At 36.3% G+C, this 22084-nt stretch overlaps 1 long non-coding RNA gene across 1 annotated transcript; it reads right to left on the bottom strand.

Annotated features, from left to right (window-relative positions):
• Positions 1-1377: 1377 nt before the first annotated feature.
• Positions 1378-16403, bottom strand: LOC135220699 (uncharacterized). The gene is made up of 2 exons (XR_010315762.1): positions 16253-16403; positions 1378-2200 (listed from the first exon to the last, which is right to left on the bottom strand). It is a non-coding gene; the product is annotated as an uncharacterized LOC135220699 (long non-coding RNA).
• Between the last annotated feature and the right edge of the window lie 5681 nt (positions 16404-22084).

Genomic DNA, 22084 nt, shown 5'->3' with positions numbered 1-22084 from the left:
AAAATGCCACGTAATAGCTGAGGCGATGCAATGTACAATACATACTTGGAGAGTCAACATGACAGATGCTGCAAAAGTAAGACAGACAGTACTCAATGAAGGCATCGTGGGAGTCGAGAAGACCGACAAAATGTTAACAAGTAATGACAAACCGGTGATGTCATCTGCTTCAGAAATGATACGGCGAATACTCTGCCGAATGACTGTTGTGTTCAGATTTATACTTTGCCTCTGGTTGTGTTCACAACGCAAGACAGTTAACAAGAAGGTTGAACTTATAAATGCACAAAAGGACTATGATAAAGTCTGTCCAGAAAGTGCTTACTTACAGAAAAAAGGAAATTGTAATAACGACAAATGTCGCAACAGGTGCATAGTACAAGGACTAGCCCGAAATGAACTCTTGAGAATATTAAGAAATACAAAAAGAATATAGAACATGATATTAGATCGAAAGAAAACACTGAATTGATGAAGCAATTAAAAGTGACGAAAATAGCTGCATGTTTGCTCGGATCAGTGAAGGTAACATGGAGTATTTTCATGATATTCCATCCTTCTCTGAGAGATTGTACGGCGATGATATCTCGTTTCTCATTTGACTGCTAACCTCCTTCTGCAAAAATGTAAACTGACTTGAAAGCGCCCTGAGTATTCAATAGTGAGTAGAAAAATTTTTTAACTCTGTTAATTTATTCTTTAACTCACAGAGTTTAATCGATCACAACTGGACCAGAAATTCAGTCTTGCCAGAGAAGAGAGACAAACCAGAGAAAATTATCCGGCAAAGGACTGCAGGAGAAATGCTGTATTTTCAACCGTAAGAAGAATGAGATAGCTAGCGATACGTGTTACTGATTTGGGCAATGTTACAAACTGAAATATAATTGATGAGCATCAATCACTGAAAAAATTTACGATTAATATATATATATATATATATATATATATCATATATTATATAAATAATATATAAAATATATTAAATATATTATATCTATAGATAATATATATTAATCTAATTATATATTATATTATATATTAGATATATCTATATATATCTAATATATATGATATATATACTATATAATATATATATACATATATTATATATATAATATCTAATTATATATATATATATATATATGTGTGTGTGTGTGTGTGTGTGTGTGTGTGTGTGTGTGTGTGTGTGTGTGTGTGTGTTGTGGAATATCACCATAATTTTCATATTTTCAGGTGCAAGATTGAAGTAGAAGTACTATATTGGATCCTAATGAATGGCACCCTGAAAACTGTAAAGAGACAGACAGATTGTCAGACAGAGAGGACGTTCCATACATCACCAATTAGACTTATGAATAGGATAAAAACTCTTGCTATAATCATGGTTGTATTTACATCAACACAATCAGGCACAAGACATTATAACAGACACGAAAATGGATATATAAAATATTCTGCATTTGGTACTTTACGAAAGTTCCTCAGAACTGATGGATATCGGATCATCACAATATCTCATGTGTTTCCGTCGAAATAGACATTTAGCTTTCCTTTATCTGGGAAGACTGGGCCTTATCTTTGGTTTTATTTCATCAAAGAATATAGTTGAAATTATTTTGCAAAGTAAACAAGAAAAAACCTGTCGAGTACTATATCAAAGAGTCTAAATTTTTGAATGAGACTAAGTATCATTTCACACGCATAACAGGCATAAGATATAAATATCAGTAATTGCACTCATTTCTGAAAGAAACTAATGACGATAACAAATTAGATCACTTCCGTCTTACGCTTTTTGTCTATTTTGACCTTTCCATTCTCATCGAGAACTTACTCATAAATTAACGAGAAAAAATGTGACATTTCTTGGTGTCTAAAAACAAAAGTATCATAAAAATAAACAATTTTGTGCAGGAGGGTGAGGAACGAGGAGGGACGCTAGAGACGATTTCTCGGCGGCAGAGACCTTGCTCCTCTCGTGACCACCCAGTCACCCGAAGAAGCTGAAGACGTCGTCGTCGTCGGAAGCTTCAACGTCGTCGGAGGTTTCGTCGTCGTCATAGTCGTCAATGAGCCTGGGAGGTCCCGAGGGGTCGATGCCCTGTAGCAGGTGGCTTAGAATCAACCACGGGTTGGTGGCTCTCTCAGCCAGGGCCACGGCAAAGTACATGGCGCACACTAATATCCAGCAGGTGATCTGGAAAATAAAGAAATAGTTCATTAGAGGGTGTCATCTTGCATTTCAGGCCTCCATAATGACCGTCTCATTGTTTCCATTTCTGCTGCCTGTGTTCGTGTTTTCTGTTGCATGGTTACGTTCTCGGGTCTTTCGTTCTCGTGAATGTACTATGTATGATAACCACCGTGCCCTCGTATAAATTCTCGACTTCTTCACACTTTTTGAAATGGTTGTCACTATGAGCAAATTCTGACGTCCTTAGCAGGATTCGACCCCTCATCCGTGGTATTAGAACCAGATGAAATTTCTCACCTGACCACCTTCTAGTGGTGAGGTAGATAACGTGACCTGCTCTGACATCCCGGATTCAGGTACGAATCCTGCTCAGAACGTCAGAATTTCTTCATGGTCTTCTATATGGATCCAAGGCTTTGTAGAGAAAAGTGTCTCCAAAAAGAGTGAAGAAATCGAGAATTGATACGAGGGAATGATACATAGGCATCTGGTAAAAAATTCCCAGTAGATTCCATTCATTTATATATGGGTGTTTACTTGTATATCATGTATCTTTGTTTGCATATGTTTCGGAGAATACATATGAATAAGATTACTAAAGCTTCCTTGCAAAAGTGGAAGAATCCTATAGCTATTTGCCATGAAGTTTCGTCAGAGCATTGTACGTAACGAAAATAACACTTCTTAATGAACGCCTATCTACGAGTTAGAAGGGACATGAGAGCCTGCACAAATTTGTGGTTTCCATTTAAAGAGATGAGGACAATTGTTTCGAATACTGAGATTTTACCTCAGAAAACGTATTTAGCCACAGAAATGGTCTTATTGCACATACATCATCAATTGAATTGCTAATGAAAACAGAAGTCACATCAACTGTTGGAAATAGGCTTTTGGTCAGTGATAAGAAGTATTCTAGATGTATTCTATGTTATACTTAGCATTATAAATTATACTTCTAAACATGTGCTCGGGCTACTACTACGCATTGTTATGTATACTTGTAATCTACTAATCACACCGATAAAAGCTCAGATTTCTATAGTGCATCTAAATCTTCCTGTATTTTTTTATGGACTACTTTGCCTGCTGGAAGCAACCACTACTCTGTTCGAAGAGAAGAGTGTCATTTCCAGCACTTACTCTATAATGGTGAGTTTACATACAAAGGACTCATCACCAACTCCTGCTAAATTCTTGTTAGGCCCACCTACTGGACTGATCATCAAAACTCGCGCCACACCACTAACTCACCCTAATAAACAGTCAAGTAAGCAGGGCTAACAAAATTTGGGAGGAGTTGGTGATGTGTCTTACGTATGCAGCGTGCGGTGAAGCCTAGTATAAACTCACCTTAAGAGCAAATGAAGCAATTTACCATTTTGTTTACAATGTGGCAACTGTGCGCCTCTAAAAAGCTTCGTGGCAGCGAAAAAGTCCCTGTTAGAAAGGTGTCATGAAAAAATTGTAGGCCATATGAAGGATGGGAGTCCATGCTCTGATGAGGAATCAGCTCCGTGCGGAAGTTTATATATATATATATTATAATTATATATATATATATATATATATATATATATATATATATATATATATATCATATATATATATGTATATATATATATATATATATATGATATATATTATATATATATATATATATATTATATATATATGTATTATATAATATATATATATACATATATATACATGTATATATATATATATATATATGTGTGTGTGTGTGTGTGTGTGTGTGTGTATATATATATATGCGTGTGTGTATAGATATATTATGATATATATATATATACTGACGAACTATCGCTAAAACATGCGATATCTCATGTAGTCGTAAAGCTGGAGGAAGGAATGAAAGGAGTTGACCGAGCGCTTTCGTGTATTTTTTTTTTTTTCTCACACCTCTTCAGGGTCAAGTGATACAAAAATTCATTATTCGTTACAAAGACACCTCTGTGGCAGCAATACATAAACATAAAAACTATCGTACTACTATTTAAAAACTAATTGTCTAAAAATGTTATTTACAAGTAGTTCATCCAGTTTGTACATCCCGGGGCTGCTGTTGATCAATTCTACGCGATTTTTCTTTATTATACATGATTCAACAATATTTCGTTTTATGATGTCTTTACAAAACATGATCTCTTTTGCTTCTTTCCAATTCATAGTGTGGTTGCATTCATTCATATGTTGAAACAAGCTGCTTGCATTATTCCCTGTTCTAACATTATATTTTATGCTGTTTTAATCTTGTTTCGAGATCCTTTCCACTTTGTCCCACGTACATTTTCTTGCACTGATTGCAAGGGATCTCATATATGCAGCCACTCTTCTGTAGAGGGGAATTCCTGATTAACAAATTCTTAAGTACATAGTTCTTAAAAAATGACATTAACATTAAATGGTCTCAACAGCCCAGGGATGGCCATAAACTGGTTACAGTATGGTAAAACAAGGAGGTTTTTCATATTAAAATCACTCTTACGACTAACTTCATAAAATGTTTTTCTTGCTTTACAAAAAGCCCTGTCAATAAAATCACAAGGGTATCTAAGGTTTGTTGCAATGTCTCGGACCTTCTGAAGCTCAGCTTCGAGGAAGTCATGGCAACTGACCCGCAGTGCCCTTAAAACATAGACGAAAATACCATCATCTTCGTTCTCGGATGATGGTTAGAATAAAAATGTATGTAGGAATCTACATTTGTAGACTTCCTGTACACAGAAAATTTAAAATTTCTATCATTCCTCACAATTAAAACATCTAAAAACGCCAACTTGTTATCTACTTCAGTTTCCAAGGTAAATTTTATAGAAGGTACTAGGGTATTTAATGCTGTTAGGAAGCTCTCTTCATTTTTGTCAACAGGCCAAGCACAAAATATATCATCAACGTACCTGACCCATAGGATACCTTTAGGAAGTATCCTTGGTAAGTGCTTACTCTCAAAAAAACTCCATGTAAAGGTTACTAAGTAATGGAGATAATGGATTGCCCATTGCCATGCCAAACTTTTGTTCATAATATCTTTCTCCAAACATAAATTTACAACCTCTAACACACAATTCTATCAGCTTAATCATAGAAGGCCTGTCCAAAGAGAAAGTATATTTTTTCCATTTCTTTCTTCCTTCATAAATTCAAGTAGTTCATCCACAGGTACCTTGTAAACAATGAGCTGACGTCAAAACTGATTAACTTAAAATCATAATTAAATTGAAACCTTCTTAACCTGTCTATAAAATCCACATTATTTTTCACGGACACACCTGATATGTTACCAAGCATTGGAGACAATTCGTTAACAAGCCACTTTGATAGTTTATAAGTACAAGAGCCTACCGAACTTATAATGGGTCTAACAGGATTATTTTCCTTATGAGTTTTGATAACGCCATATAAATATGGAAGAGTTGGATTTACAGTGATGAACTTTTGTAATAATTCCTTATGGTTTTTCAGAATACTCTTGATGGTTTTGTTGAAATGAGCATTGACATTATCTAAAGGATTGTTTCTTATTCCTGTGTAGGTTTCTTGGTCTGAGAGTAATTCTAACATTTTGTTATTATAGTCGACCTTGTTCATGATGACCAATGTGTTCGATTTATCAGCTCTAGTAATATGTAAATCTTTATCTTTTTTCAGTTTTTTATATGCATTTAAGAACCTTACAGGAATATTCGCGGGTGATTCGAAATTGGCGATCCCATACACTACACCCTTACATATATTGATTTCTTCTGATGTAATGTTACCATACTTTTCAAGTTTACAAAATGCATTTCCAATTTCAAGCCAATCTGTATTTGTTTTAATGGAGAAACATATCGAACTGGCGAAAATAGAAGAAAAAGCAGCTTTTCAGGAACTCAGAATGCAGAAAAGAACACTATTGAATGTAATTCCAAACGACTGGATTAATATTGCATTTGATTTTTGTTACAATAAATTACGCTTAGAATGTACAAAAATAAGCAGAAAACACCAAATTAAACTAAACAGATTAATTCAACAAAGTAATTGGACAATAAATGCTAATAATGATTTCGTTTGTAATATATCTAATAAAACTTTAGACAGCATCACCTTAGTAGCCTTAGGATATGGCATAAATTTCTCCATTAAAACAAATACAGATTGGCTTGAAATTGGAAATGCATTTTGTAAACTTGAAAAGTATGGTAACATTACATCAGAAGAAATCAATATATGTAAGGGTGTAGTGTATGGGATCGCCAATTTCGAATCACCCGCAAATATTCCTGTAAGGTTCTTAAATGCATATAAAAAACTGAAAAAAGATAAAGATTTACATATTACTAGAGCTGATAAATCGAACACATTGGTCATCATGAACAAGGTCGACTATAATAACAAAATGTTAGAATTACTCTCAGACCAAGAAACCTACACAGGAATAAGAAACAATCCTTTAGATAATGTCAATGCTCATTTCAACAAAACCATCAAGAGTATTCTGAAAAACCATAAGGAATTATTACAAAAGTTCATCACTGTAAATCCAACTCTTCCATATTTATATGGCGTTATCAAAACTCATAAGGAAAATAATCCTGTTAGACCCATTATAAGTTCGGTAGGCTCTTGTACTTATAAACTATCAAAGTGGCTTGTTAACGAATTGTCTCCAATGCTTGGTAACATATCAGGTGTGTCCGTGAAAAATAATGTGGATTTTATAGACAGGTTAAGAAGGTTTCAATTTAATTATGATTTTAAGTTAATCAGTTTTGACGTCAGCTCATTGTTTACAAAGGTACCTGTGGATGAACTACTTGAATTTATGAAGGAAGAAATGGAAAAATATACTTTCTCTTCTTGGAACAGGCCTTCTATGATTAAGCTGATTAGAATTGTGTGTTAGAGGTTGTAAATTTATGTTTGGAGAAAGATATTATGAACAAAAGTTTTGGCATGGCAATGGGCAATCCATTATCTCCATTACTAGTAACCTTTACATGGGGAGTTTTTGAGAGTAAGTACTTACCAAGGATACTTCCTAAAGGTATCCTATGGGTCAGGTACGTTGATGATATATTTTGTGCTTGGCCTGTTGACAAAAATGAAGAGAGCTTCCTAACAGCATTAAATACCCTAGTACCTTCTATAAAATTTACCTTGGAAACTGAAGTAGATAACAAGTTGGCGTTTTTAGATGTTTTAATTGTGAGGAATGATAGAAATTTTAAATTTTCTGTGTACAGGAAGTCTACAAATGTAGATTCCTACATACATTTTTATTCTAACCATCATCCGAGAACGAAGATGATGGTATTTTCGTCTATGTTTTTAAGGGCACTGCGGGTCAGTTGCCATGACTTCCTCGAAGCTGAGCTTCAGAAGGTCCGAGACATTGCAACAAACCTTAGATACCCTTGTGATTTTATTGACAGGGCTTTTTGTAAAGCAAGAAAAACATTTTATGAAGTTAGTCGTAAGAGTGATTTTAATATGAAAAACCTCCTTGTTTTACCATACTGTAACCAGTTTATGGCCATCCCTGGGCTGTTGAGACCATTTAATGTTAATGTCATTTTTAAGAACTATGTACTTAAGAATTTGTTAATCAGGAATTCCCCTCTACAGAAGAGTGGCTGCATATATGAGATCCCTTGCAATCAGTGCAAGAAAATGTACGTGGGACAAAGTGGAAAGGATCTCGAAACAAGATTAAAACAGCATATATAATGTTAGAACAGGGAATAATGCAAGCAGCTTGTTTCAACATATGAATGAATGCAACCACACTATGAATTGGAAAGAAGCAAAAGAGATCATGTTTTGTAAAGACATCATAAAACGAAATATTGTTGAATCATGTATAATAAAAGAAAAATCGCGTAGAATTGATCAACAGCAGCCCCGGGATGTACAAACTGGATGAACTACTTGTAAATAACATTTTTAGACAATTAGTTTTTTTTTTAAAAAAAAAAATAGTAGTACGATAGTTTTTATGTTTATGTATTGCTGCCACAGAGGTGTCTTTGTAACGAATAATGAATTTTGTATCACTTGACCCTGAAGAGGTGTGAAAAAAAAAAAAAAAAAAAAAATACACGAAAGCGCTCGGTCAACTCCTTTCATTCCTTCCTCCAGCTTTACGACTATATATATATATACATATATATATATATATATATATATATATATATATATATATATATATATATATATATATATATATATATATATATATATGCAGTACAACTATGTTACATGGACACTGTATCCCGTGAACAGTACGAAAATTCGCTATTTAGTGGAATAGAAAGAAAAACTGTCGCTCACGCGACAGCCTTTCTTTCTATCCCACAAATGCAGAGAGTTGCAGTTGCTGTGATGATTACATCTTGCAGTCATCCAGCTGATTAGCGTCTTTTAACTTATTCACAAATAATATATTGCTAGTAAACCAAATACTGAATAAAATGCAACATTAATGGAATTTATAGATGCACACAGATATATTCACTCACACAGAATAGAAAATGGAGTCCGCCTTTTTCAGACTTTGCTTCGTTTTAGTTTTGTAACAGAAAACTACTGAGATGTTGTTTGTCTGTCCGTCAGCACTTTCTCTGTCCGCCCTCAGATCTTAAAAAATACTGGGTCAAGAGGGCTGCAAATTAGTATGTTTATCATCCATTCTCCAATCATCAATAGTTTTTTTTTTTTAAGATTAAGATTATCCATGATTGTGCATCTTGCACCACTATTGGTGACAACAACACAGGCCACCACTGGGCAGTAGCTTATTGTTTCATGGGCCGTGGCCGAGAGTTTCTCACAGCATTTTACGCTATACAGAAAACTAGATTGCGCCGAAGAAACTTCGGCGCATTTTGTACTTATTTATTTTCTCTTTGTTATAAACTGAAAACCAAGTCACTGAGACCTCTTATATTATGATGGACTTCGATCTAGTTGGAAAGTTCATTTCTGTCTTTCTCTTTTAACTGGATTCATACTAGCTCATTGCAGGAACTTGTCATGTCAGTCGATCCGTAGGCTGACGTCAGACAAGCCTAATTATGAGTGGCTGCGGCTTTGGAAGTATCGGGGAAATTCCTTTGGCCTTGTTGTTCGTTTGAAAAAGATGGGTGGGGTCGGCTCTTCACTTTCCGACGGGCGTCATTCACCCCTCTAACGGTGTGGGCGGAGAATGCTTTTAGCGTTGGCGAGAAGGATCCGAACCTTGACATACCAGTTGAGGAATGGCGTTTTCCTTCCATAGCGAGACATCTAAAAGAGAAGGCAAAGGTTTGTTCCTGGAGCATTTTTCTGGCGTCTGTTGTGGTTGTGGGGTTTCTTCGACCACCCGTGGGAAAGGTAGAAAATGATGGCAGGAGGCGGCCATATTGTCAAGCCTCTTGTTGAAAGCGTAATCTCTCGCCCTTGTAAGTTTAGTTCTGTAATTACTATTATCATGAACATTATTTCCAATAAAGATTGATGGTTCCTGAGGAAAACATGACAGCAGTCATGACAACATTCAACCGTTAAAGAGAGAGAAGTCTACCGCACAGAAACTGCCTCACCAACACCCCTTCACTCAAATACAAAGATGATTCACCCACGACACTCACTCACATCGCTTCATTCTGACTCCCACTCTAGTCCATCTGGGTATGAATAACACATTACGAATTTGTCTACCTAACGCTTCTACCTTCCTCGCCTCCTTCCTTCTATTCTACCAGTGATTCTTATTCTATTCTTTCAGGTTCCTCGTTGGACGAGTGGGTTACGTGCTCGCCTACCGATTCGGTAGGGCGAAGTTCGATTCCCTTCTCTGCCAACATGTAATCAGAGGGATTTATTTTTGGTGATTAGAAATTCACTTCTCGATATAATGTGGTTCGGATCCCACAATAAGCTGTAGGTCCCGTTGCTAGGTAACCAATTGGTTCCTAGTCGTGTAAAAATGATCTAACCCTTCGGGCCAGCCCTATTAGAATTGTTAATCAACTCAGTGGTCTGGTTAAACTTAAAATTTAATTAACTTTTTCCGTGGAAAAACTTCTTACTATCCTTCGGATTCCTTTTTCTAACTCGCCAGTCACGTGTGCAGTTTCATTTTCCCTATGAAAACGATTCATCTCAATGGTCTCCACCTTTTTTGTTAATGAAACTAATGATAACTCCTTTGGTTTCAGAAAAGGAGAGTCAGTTCGGCCATCGATGCATCCAACTTCTTCCTCAAAAGATATTCCTCTGTCCCACGTGATTCGCAAAGGTCTCTTCTAACGTTTTACATCATCCATATCACTCAAAATCTTATACCATTAATCTTTCTTGCTTTCTTCACCTATCAAGTTTTAATAGCAGTTATCTGTCATTCCTTCCAAACAGATTCAAACTCATTCACCAGCATCTATTCTAGAGCTTCTCTTCAATTTCCCCAAGAACCGAAAATAAGCTGTTCACAACTGTTTATTTTATGATTCAGTGAACAGCTAAAGAGGCGCCAAAAGCCGTGTCCAAAGTTCGCCTTCGAGACAAAATATTCTTGTTATCCTTGACAAACGGTCTCTTACAGTGGATATAAAGACACCTCTGCCTGTCACGCCTCCCAGCTCAGTTTCATTTCTGTTGGTAGGTTCGTGTATACTTCCATAGTTCTATTTCAGTCTGCCCTTGTGCATATCATCATTCAACGATTTTATAAGGCAACTTTTTTTTTTTTTTTTTTTCTTTTTTAGTCTACGGGCCTTAATTTTTACCACAATCCCTGACCCACCATTACTCTAAGTTATTCCCCCACACTAGGGGCAATCGCTTTGTACGTACACCATAAATATTAAACTATCTGCATATATTCATTCCTTGCGCGGCATGCATCATACACACCCACACACCCACAGACCCACACTAACACACACACACACACACACCCACACACACACATATATATATATATATATATATATATATATATATATATATATATATATATATATATATAGGTATATTTGTATATATATTCATATACATATATATGCACCTATCATATACTACATACACACATACGCACACACACACACACACACACACACACACATATATATATATATATATATATATATATATATATATATATATAGATATATCTATAGCATATATACATATATAAGTATGTGTGTATATAAATATCTGTGTGCGCATGTGCTTGTGTGTTAAGACCAAGCTAAGCTTGTAAAGTAACAACTTTGCTCAACAAACAATTCTCATCGATTTCCTGAGTTTCCATATATGAGCATATTTCCCTATGACCGGTAGTGCTTACTATAACTTACCCATGTACTACAAAACGCTTCAGAAAGGATCGCATTCAGTGACTAGAATTTTGAATAACCTACAAATATATATGCAAATAAAGTGACGGCAAACAAATAAGTAGAGAAATTAAAATAGAGTAACATCAAAAGACAGAAAAAGTCAACCGACACCTTCCGAAGCGTCTGACCTTGCCTTTACAGTAAATAGAAGGCCAGGTAAGAACAGGTAAGAAGCGAGGGAAAAAGGGAAAGAAAAAGCCACACTGGAGAATAAAGAAGTCAGTAAAAAGTTGAACGCTTGCTTTGACCTCTACTGATGATATCTCAAGGTCACTCCAACGCGGCAGCGGAGCCAGTGGGTACGCCTCCGTAGCGTTTACCTGTTCGAGTTTCCTGGTTCCAACTGAGAACAATGGCGTCGGTGGGCGTGGTCACGGATCTGGCCGACTTTTTACGCTGACCCTAATAAGGACACGATGCAAACTAGTTTTTATGAACGTCTATTCCTTAATCCTTATTTTTCTTCTCTTCGGGAGAGATCCCCGATATGATGAGTTCTGGATCTGGAACTGAAGGTGACTCTGGCCACACACCTGCGATGATGACCCGCAAGGTCATTTTCGCCGCACAGAATCGCGGGAGAGCTGCAGAGGCGTCTTCCTCGTCGTCGCAACTGACGAGAAATGTTTGTAGAGCGGCTTCCCTTCCTGCTGAAACCAGCGTGCGCTGTTTCCAACGAGCGCGAAGACCGGGTGGATAGAGGGACAAATTTTTTGGAAGTTTCTATACCATCGTCAAAGGATTACATTACAGCTTCTTTTTTTAAATAAAAAGGTGAACAGAAAATAGAGCAGTAATGTACGCTCCTGCTAAATAATTGTCAACAAATTGCCCCTTTGTGAAATGATGACCTGATTTCCATTACTGGTTAGAAAGCATCGCTAAAAATTCTTTTGATCGAAAGATTTTGTTGGCTGCGGTCCTGTGCCGTGACCGCAGTTCGTCTCAGAATATCAAGGATTTTCTTCCCTTTCCATTTAGGTGTTTGCATTGGTGATGGTAGCATTGATTATCGCTCAGATAAGTAACGCGGGCAGTGACAGACGTGTACCGTAACTCGTAACTTGTGTTTGTTGACACTTATTTACCGCTGATTATTGAATATGTCTGAGCATGTGTCATACTTTAATACTATGAATACTTTTTCTAATTATATGCTCTACCGTGATATGGTTTTATCTTTTACCAAAGAATAATTTTCCCTGGGATGGAAAGTCTTCACGAAAACCAGGACGCAGATCAGCTTTGCACAGTGGATCAAAAATGAACTAGGCAGAAAACAAGAACACTTCCGAAGTCTAACAACATTTTCATGCACCGATACTGAATCATCAGCAGGATGTTGACCTTCTTGCAGGCACTGATATAATTACCTCTAGTTTGCCAGCAATCTCTGCTTCCTGAATCGTGGAGGTCTCTTGTTCTGAAACGTTTCCAACAATATCAGTCTTCGCTTGAACCAGCTTGAAAACACTTTGCCCCATCCTGCCCTTTATGTTCACTTTAGACTATACCTTCAGCTTAGAAATGCCTTCACAAGTTTTAATTAACCTTACCTTCCTAGTCATCCTTTATTTACTTCATTTTACAGAGCCACGGAAACCATTTCCTCGCCTGTACCTTGTTTCCCCTCAATTTTCATTCTACGACTATCCGTAACATCCACTCCCAGTTATCAGGCAGTCCTGGATTTCGACGAAATTCGTTTGATAAATGGAGAGCGACGTCATACAAAGGAAAGCGACGTCACAACGAATTTGTTTTTCCGTTATTCCTCTTTCACCCCCAAAAAGGAAAATAGCTTGTGTAACACACATTTTACACCCACTTTTTGTCTCTGAATATCTAACCCTCTGAGCATTTAAAAACGATTTCTTGGGTATAAGATTTGTGATTGAAGCCAGGTTCACACTCACCCTACAAGATAAGGAAAACCGCCTTTCATTCTGTAGATGCCTTGTCCATGAAATCTTCACTCAATCAAGATGAGGCATCCACGGAGACAAATGAGTAGCTTAATATTCCTAAACAGGTTTCATAGCCTCTTCACTACCATCTTACTGAAGATCCTCAACACCACTCTTACAGAATTTGATTATTCATTCACAAGCTTTATTCCACAGGGCATTCTGGACCTTCACTTTATCCCTACACTGCACCGTCTCCCATTTCATAATCAGCGCAATTTTCCCCTATAGGGCACTTCAGTCGAGTTCATCTGGTGAGCTTTACAGCTCACAAAGCAACAATAATGTTATTGCTTTGATTCCCAGCACTCATTAGTAGCGATATATAACCACTGCTGGCATCGCAGAAGGAGACTGAGCTGTTAAAGGCATCTATTTTCCACACGGTCCTTAACCCTAGTCTTATGATCCTCCCCCAAAGGGATATAATGTATCAGTATTCCTAGCTATGGGCCTTCCTAGGTCTTTGACATCTAAGTTGCTCTGCTTGCAGCAGCTATGCTTCATCTGGTGTATGTATACACATATATATATATATAATATATATATATATTATATATATAATATATATATATATATATATATGTGTGTGTGTGTGTGTGTGTGTGTGTGTGTGTGTGTGTGTGTGTATGTATGTATATATATATGTATATATACTTATATTTATATAAATATATATACTATCTATATATATATATATATATATATATATATATATATATATATAAATGAATGAATATATTTATGTATGTTTGTATGTGCGCCCGAAAATTATTCATACATTTTCAGGAGCAGTAAAGGAACCGTCAGAACTGGAAAACGAAAAACGAATCTGCCACATCCCCCATAAATGCTGATCAAGTGGGTGAAGGTCAACAACAAAGTGGGAGTTTTTCCATCTGAGGAGAAAAGGGCGGATCCAGGAAAGTGGGTGAATTCCAGCGTCTTGCAGCGTTCACTTTCCATTGCTCTTTAGCAATGTGATAAGTGAAATATTATCTTTGTGAACATGTAAGATTATTTATGTCTTCTCGTACTTTTAACATTTTTAAAATTCGCAGCTGATGATTCTTTGTATAATTACTCTTTATTTATCTTAATAAGCCCAAATACTGCTCTATCCAATTTTTTTACGATTTTTTTTACAGTATATCACTTCAATTTTTTGCTTATTTATAAATATTGCGCGATCGTCTCTACTCGCATGGGACCTGGTGCTCCTTGAGAAAATTCCCTTCAAATAAACTACCCCATCTGCACTAAATTCGGGCACTGAATCGAGACGAGAGACAATTTCTTACGGAATCCTTTGGCGCTAAATAAAAAATGAAAACTTAATGAAAGCAAGTAAGAGAAGCCCCCAGGTTTCGTCGGCGCAATCGATTTTCTGTGCAGCGTATAATGCTGAATGAAACTCTCAGCCAAGCCCCGTGAAACTTTCAGCCACGGCCGGTGGTGGCCTGTGTTGCTGGCACCTATAGCGACGCCAGACGCAAGATCATGGCTAACCCTAACCTTAAATAAAATAAATACTACTGAGGCTAGAGGGCTGCAATTTGATATGTTTGATGATTGGAGAACGGATGATCAACATAACAATTTGCTGCCCTCTAGCCTCAGTAGTTGTCAAGATCTGAGGCGGACAGAAAAAGTGCGAACGTACAGACAAGTAGCCATCTCAGTAGTTTTCTTTTACAAAAAACTAAATATCATAAACAGAGAGCAAAGTCAACTCAACCTAGACGGAAACCTTCTCAAAGTGACGACAAATTATAAACCTTACGGCTGCAAACTTTGAGACAAATATTTGGGGGCGATTCCATAAGTAAAGCTGTCCCTGAGTTCACTTCAAACTGGGAGCGTCGTCAAGGAGATTGAACAAAGAAATTCACGAACAAGATTCCTAACGAAGAGCATTTTTTGTTGTGCCTCTCTAAAACAAGTCTGCCAGAAATGACAAGAAAACGGCGGACATCGCATGACTGGAGAACTGCAACAGAAGAACAGACAGTCATTACAACGGCACTCGCAAACTTCACCTTGAAACTGTCCGGCTCCTTCAAAAATCCATTATTGGCCTCTACAACAAGAAGTCATTTACTCTCGGTTTACTACGTTCGCTGTCGTAAAGCTCATTACCAGGAGGTTTTGGGCTTCCATATATATATATTATATATAATATAAATTAATATATAATATATATCTATCATATAGTATATATATATAATATAATGTTAATAAGTCACTCTCAGGAGGTTACCATAATACCCATGTATGCCTCGTTGGAATTCCATCCGTTGTCGTACTATCAGGAACACTTAAGTTATATCCTTCAAAGTTGACTTCGATAATGCCAATTCAGGATTTCACATTGATTTTTTATGTAGGTGCCTAATCACATTACAGTTCTGTAAATGCCTAATGCACAACATTATACGAGATCTACTCAATCAGCCGAAGTTTAAAAATTATTTTTTAAATGACAATTTCGCTCAGCGTCTCATTTAAAAAAAAAAATAATAATAATAAAATTAATTTCTTGTCTCTCAAGTTTCACATCATTTGCCCCTAAGTGGGTATTGTCTCTGTTTTCTTTCAACAGTGATGATGCGAATAATGAGGAAATTAAATGGCGGGGTGGAAAAAGAAACCCGCATAACGAATGAAATGCGTACGTTAATACACAGAAAGAGACTCACCAAACGCAGCATGGCTGAAAAGAACCTCAAAGATTCTTCCAAGTCACTTCGTTCCCTTCACGTGGTCTCGATAGAAACTAAGAGGTGAAGTGAGCTACAGCCCTTTAAATGCAGACTCGACATGCAAGTGAGAAAAAAAAAAAACGAGTTCTTGGGCAGGGGGCGAGGAGACGGTGGAGAGGGGCATCGTCCACGAAGCTAAGAGAAGAGGATCTGCTTTTTTTCTCCATGGTCTTTTCCTCCTCCTCCTCCTCGTCGTCCTCCTCCTCGTCCTCCTCCTAGTCCTCCTCTTCTTTTCTTCTTCTTCCAGTGTGGTCTCCAATCTGTTCGGGAGCATGGGACGCCTTCCTGCCATTATAAAAAGTGAAAGTGTCTAGCTTCCAAACTTCATAAAATATAAACAAGAAATTTAGCTGCACATATAACTTGTTTCTTGATGACTTGTTTAATCTATTGGCATTGTATGTTATTAACACTTACATATTTACGTCCCGGTTAACCTTGAAGCGACCACGGAGTGGGTACGTCATTTGAGCTGGCTGACAACTCCCAACGCCCTCCCCTCCCCCCGTCCTCCCCCCAATCACCTCACGCGGCAGATCCATTACCAGAGAGGCGAGGCTAAGGTTTTAGTTATTCGAACGATCTGGAAAATATCTTGCTATGAACCAGGACTAATCTGAGACCCTCTACTGTCGCTAGGCCATCGAGGGACCGACCGCCTCGCTATTTTGCCCCCGTACAAGAGTCCTCTCTGTTCTGGGTAACAGTAGTAATAGAAGTAGTTATTCGGTTTTGCCCTCGTAATGGAAGTCGCATTTCTCGTCAACATAATAGCGAGAACCTGCGCCACAAAGGCATCGCAGACCAAAAGATCAGTGGAAAAATATCGTGATACGTTGTTCATGAAAGGAAAGGCGGTTGTCCTTCGCTTGATTTGAAAAGGCAGCGCGAAACAGAGACTTAAAAAAACAGGCGCTTGAATAAACGACGAATCTCTCTCTCTCTCTCTCTCTCTCTCTCTCTCTCTCTCTCTCTCTCTCTCTTTAACAGGAGGCAGGAAAAATCCACAACACCAAGCCCCATCAAAGGAATCACTGCATTTTACCTAACTAAATTAAAAGAAAACTCATGTTTTGGTTATCATGGAATTTAGGATCTTCATTCCACAGAATCATGAAGTACGTCAACTCTAACTTTGATATGTAAGCCGTATCTTCAAAGCAATTAATTTCAAGGTTAATCTCATTTCAGTTAACCAACCAATAAGTCTGAGCTGAAGAACGCGATCGTGGAACAAAATTGCTTATGCCTCTTAATTATTCCTTGCTTAATTATCATCAAAGTCAGGGGAGTTTCTAATAAAGTGGACGGCAGCTGTTGTCGCATGAGAAACTTTTTTCATGGCTTAAACTGCAAATGACATCATACCATCCAGGAAGCACTGGGAAAGGTTTAGCAAAACAGGTTTACAGAACAAAATGAATAAATAAATAAATAAGAATCCACGATTTGTGCGTTCAAAGCAAATGAGATTTTTCTGTCCACTATTGGCTCACTTTAGGATCATCTATGGGAACTCTTTACTTGATCACGCTTGCAAACACAAAAACAACCATCCATCAAGAACCTACTCAGCCAAGTGCACAAAATAAGTATCTTCCTTTTATTCTCCCGCCAAACAACGAAAGCTGCCACGATGAAGGTTAAGGAGAGATGTGTGATTTCTAACCTCAAGTGTACCAATCGATCGTCTCTTGTGCGAAAGGCAGCAGTCACAGCAGTTCTTTACCAAAAGAATATTTGAAACGAAAAAGCAATTATGAGATATACTGCTGTTGTTAGCTTTTCAACGTCTGCTCTGATAAAGTTCACATTACAGGCAAAACAAGAAACCTTCTTAGGATGCAAATGACAAGGCCAAATAAGAGAAAACGAAATTTCTCTCTAGACCTATTTCCGTAAGCATCAAGAGCGCTGTCCCTCGTCAAGTTCAACAACGCAATCACATAGAAGAGAGGAAGCGATAAGTTTAATGTCAGGGGTATGAGATAAATGAAGAGCCGTGTGACTGGGGAGGTTTCTTATAAAAGATATCCGATTGAGATTTATTGTTCCTGGGAAGTAGAAGACAGTCATTTCAAAAGTAGTTTGATTCCTGGTGTGTGTTCGCAAGTTGCCTGCCTGAATCAAAGAGGTGAAAAGTGCGTACGTTTGTCAAGAGTGTATCAGCTAGTATAAGAAAACAAGACGTTCAAGCAAGTATGCTAAAATACATGAAGACACGCACAATACTGGCGGGTTTTTATAAAACTTCGCGAATAAGTCTGAGAAGTTAAGGACCATAATATGTAGGCCACCTTTAGTGCAATAATAACACGAGATAGGTTTTTGGAGTGTTAAGTACTATTCAAATATCAACCAGCACCTTCACCCACATCACTGAACTACTGTTTCGTGTTCCATATTTACCTCGTTACAACAAAAGATGTAAATTAATGATAATAATGAGCAGAAGCGGTGTAAAAAAAAACAGATTTCAATTCCAGAATTAATGTCGTAGTTTTCCGTCTGTTCGTAATGTTCTCATTAACTGCATAATGATCTTAAAGTTAAGGTCAAAGACTTCAGCATGTCCCTTGTTACAAGAGCAATCTATTATTAAAAAATTCATCCAAAAGTTAAAATATCGAAATAAACGTTCAGTAAATAATCATCAAATATGAGGCAGAATCAAAAAGAGAAAATACGACAATCATGCAAATGGTCGATAATTCTATAGTAAAATTACATAAGAAACGTGGTAAAATCAATTATAATCAGAAAGGTAATACATAGAGAAATTATGTACGTATATTTGTAAAATGTAAAACCTAGAGGCAAGTATTCTTTTAACTCCCCTCTGTAAGATCGTGTGTTCAAAGTTATTTTAGTAATCCTTCACATCCTGAAAAATAAAATCACTACGCGCCTGCTGGCACTTTCTGCTGGAGAAACCAAAGTTCTCATTGCAGAAATGGCTGCATCATGCTATTCAATTGTTTCGTATTAGTAAATAGAGAGCGGAAAACAAAGCTTGAATGTGAACCCAAAGTATATATATATATATATATATAGTATATAGATATATATAGATATATATATATATATATAGTATAAATATAGATATAGATAGACATATATATATACACATCTATGTATATATATATATATATATATATATTATATATATATATATATATATATATATATATATATATACATAATATATATATATATATATATATATATACATATATATATATAAATTTCTTGCACTAGGATCTAATGCTTTATAGTGCCAAGTATATCCAAAAAATGTGAAGAATTCGAGAAGTTAAGAGGGTATTGTGTTGTTTTACAGTCACACACACGCACACACACACACACACACACACACACACACACACACACATATATATATATATATATATATATATATATATATATATATATATATATATAAATGTATGTATGCATGTGAATGTGTGTGTTCCACATGCACTTTGAAGCACATTGAGCAATTTTGACCAAGCTGGGTATACATGCTACTTACTATCTAGGAATGAACACTGTGGGGTTCAGACATCATTGGCACCAAAGCGTGAGGTGTGGGAAAAGGTGAAATATAAAAATTACAGAAAACAACAGACATTAGTGTCTAACCCATAGTTTTCGAGGTTGCTAAGATGAATAGTGACATTACCATGCCCTTCAAGTCCAAGTCCTCCCCTGATAGAAAGGGCAGGGTGAGAAGTGGATGGGACAGAGGTGACATGTAATAATAACCAAAAACGACAGATATTAGTATCTCAACCATAGTTTATGAGGTCGCTGAAAAGAATTGTGACTCTCCTGATTCCCTTGAAGTCCAAATACAACCCTGATAGGAAGGCGGTGAAAAGGGGTGGGAAGTGGGTGACATAAAAATAACCTAAAACAACAGATATTGGTGTCTAATTCATAGCTTTTGAGGTCACTAAGAAGAATAGTGACCCTCCCGATGCCCTTTAAGGGCAAGTTCAGCCCCAATAAGGGGGGTTGAGAATGGGATGGAAAGGGCATGACATGTAAAAATAATAAAAAAACAACAGCTGGTAGTGTCTAATCTATAGTTTTGGAGGTTACTGAGATAAATAGTGAACTTACCCCTTAACCCTTCCGAAGCGGTAAAAAAAAATAAAAAAAATTGTCTACCGTGTGCTGGAGGTGTTTCGGAATGAGTGCGGAAGCGGAAAAAATATTTGTTTCAAAAAAAAACCCAGCGCGCTTAGTTTTTCAAGATTAAGAGTTCATTTTGGCTCCTTATTTTGTCATTGGCTGAAGTTTAGTATGCAACCATTAGAAATGAAAAAAAAATATCATTATCCATATATAAATAATGCAATATATGATAGCACAAAAACGAAATTTCATATATAATTGTATTTTTCAAATCGCGCTGTGCGCAAAATGGTTAAAGGTACAAGTTACTTTTTTTGTTGTAATGTACACTAAATTGCAATCAATTTGGTATATAACACATTGTAAAACGATAAAAGCAACACAGAGAAAATATTATCACAAATGAAGCATGAATTCGTAACGCGCGGACGTAAAAATCTTTTTTTTTTTTAATTAACCATACATAAATCTAAATATTGTTATAGAGACTTCGAATTTGTTTCAAGATGAGGTTAAATGATGGATATTACGATACTGTAAGAGTTTTAGCTTACAACTTGCAGTTTTTCGACCATTTCGGACGAGTTAAAGTTGACCAAATGTCGAAATTTTTTTATAATTTTTTTTTTTATATGCAATTATTTCGGAATTATTAGAAAAATCTACAACCTTTGAATATTTTTCCTTTTATTTTACATGATATTGCACACATTTTCATATATAAAACTATGAAATGCCTAATTATGAAACGGAGCAAATTTTCCGAGAATGCGATGTACGCATTTCGGAGATTTATGGCGGAGAATCCGCGCGTGGAGGGAAGGAAAGTTTTTTTCATAAATTCACCATAAATCGAAATATGTGCAAGAGACTTCCAATTTGTTGCAAATTAAGGTAAATGATTCAATATTACTAAAATATAAGAGTTTTAGCTTACAATTGCGTTTTTTGTACCATTTCGGTAGAGTCAAAGTTGACCGAACGTGGTTTTTTTTCTATTTATCGTGATTTATATGCAAATATTTCGAAAAATGAGAAAAGCTACAACCTTCAATTATTTTTCGTTGTATTCTACATGAAATTCGCACATTTTCATATATAAAACTTTATGTAACGGCTAATTTAAAATAGTGCAAACATTACCACAATCGCACGTATGATTTTTTCGGAAGAGTTACCGGCGCGCGGGACGTAAGGAAAATGTTATTTTTTTCATAAAATTCACCAAAGAAAAGTCGAAAATTGATTTTGCTCCAGAGGACTTTCCCAATTTGGTGTACAAAATTAAGGTAAATGATTGAATATTACTAATATATAAGAGTTTTTAGCTTACAATTGCGTTTTTCGACCATTTCGATAGAGTCAAAATTGACCAAAGGTTGAAAATTTGTCACTTATCATTTTTTATATGAAAATATTTCAAAACTGATAAAAGCTACAAACATGGGTTGTTTTTAGTTGTATTGTGCATGAAATTGCGCACATTTCCATATATAAACTTTATGTAACGGCTAATCTTAAAATGGTGCAAACATTACCACAATCGCATGTATGATTTTTTCGGAAGAGTTACCAAGCGCGGACGTAAGGAAAAAGTTTTTTCATAAATTCACCATGCATCGAAATATT

The sequence above is a fragment of the Macrobrachium nipponense genome, chromosome 20 (genome assembly GCF_015104395.2).
Source record: "Macrobrachium nipponense isolate FS-2020 chromosome 20, ASM1510439v2, whole genome shotgun sequence".
Lineage (NCBI taxonomy): Eukaryota > Metazoa > Arthropoda > Malacostraca > Decapoda > Palaemonidae > Macrobrachium > Macrobrachium nipponense.
This window is presented reverse-complemented; position numbering and strand designations above follow the sequence as displayed.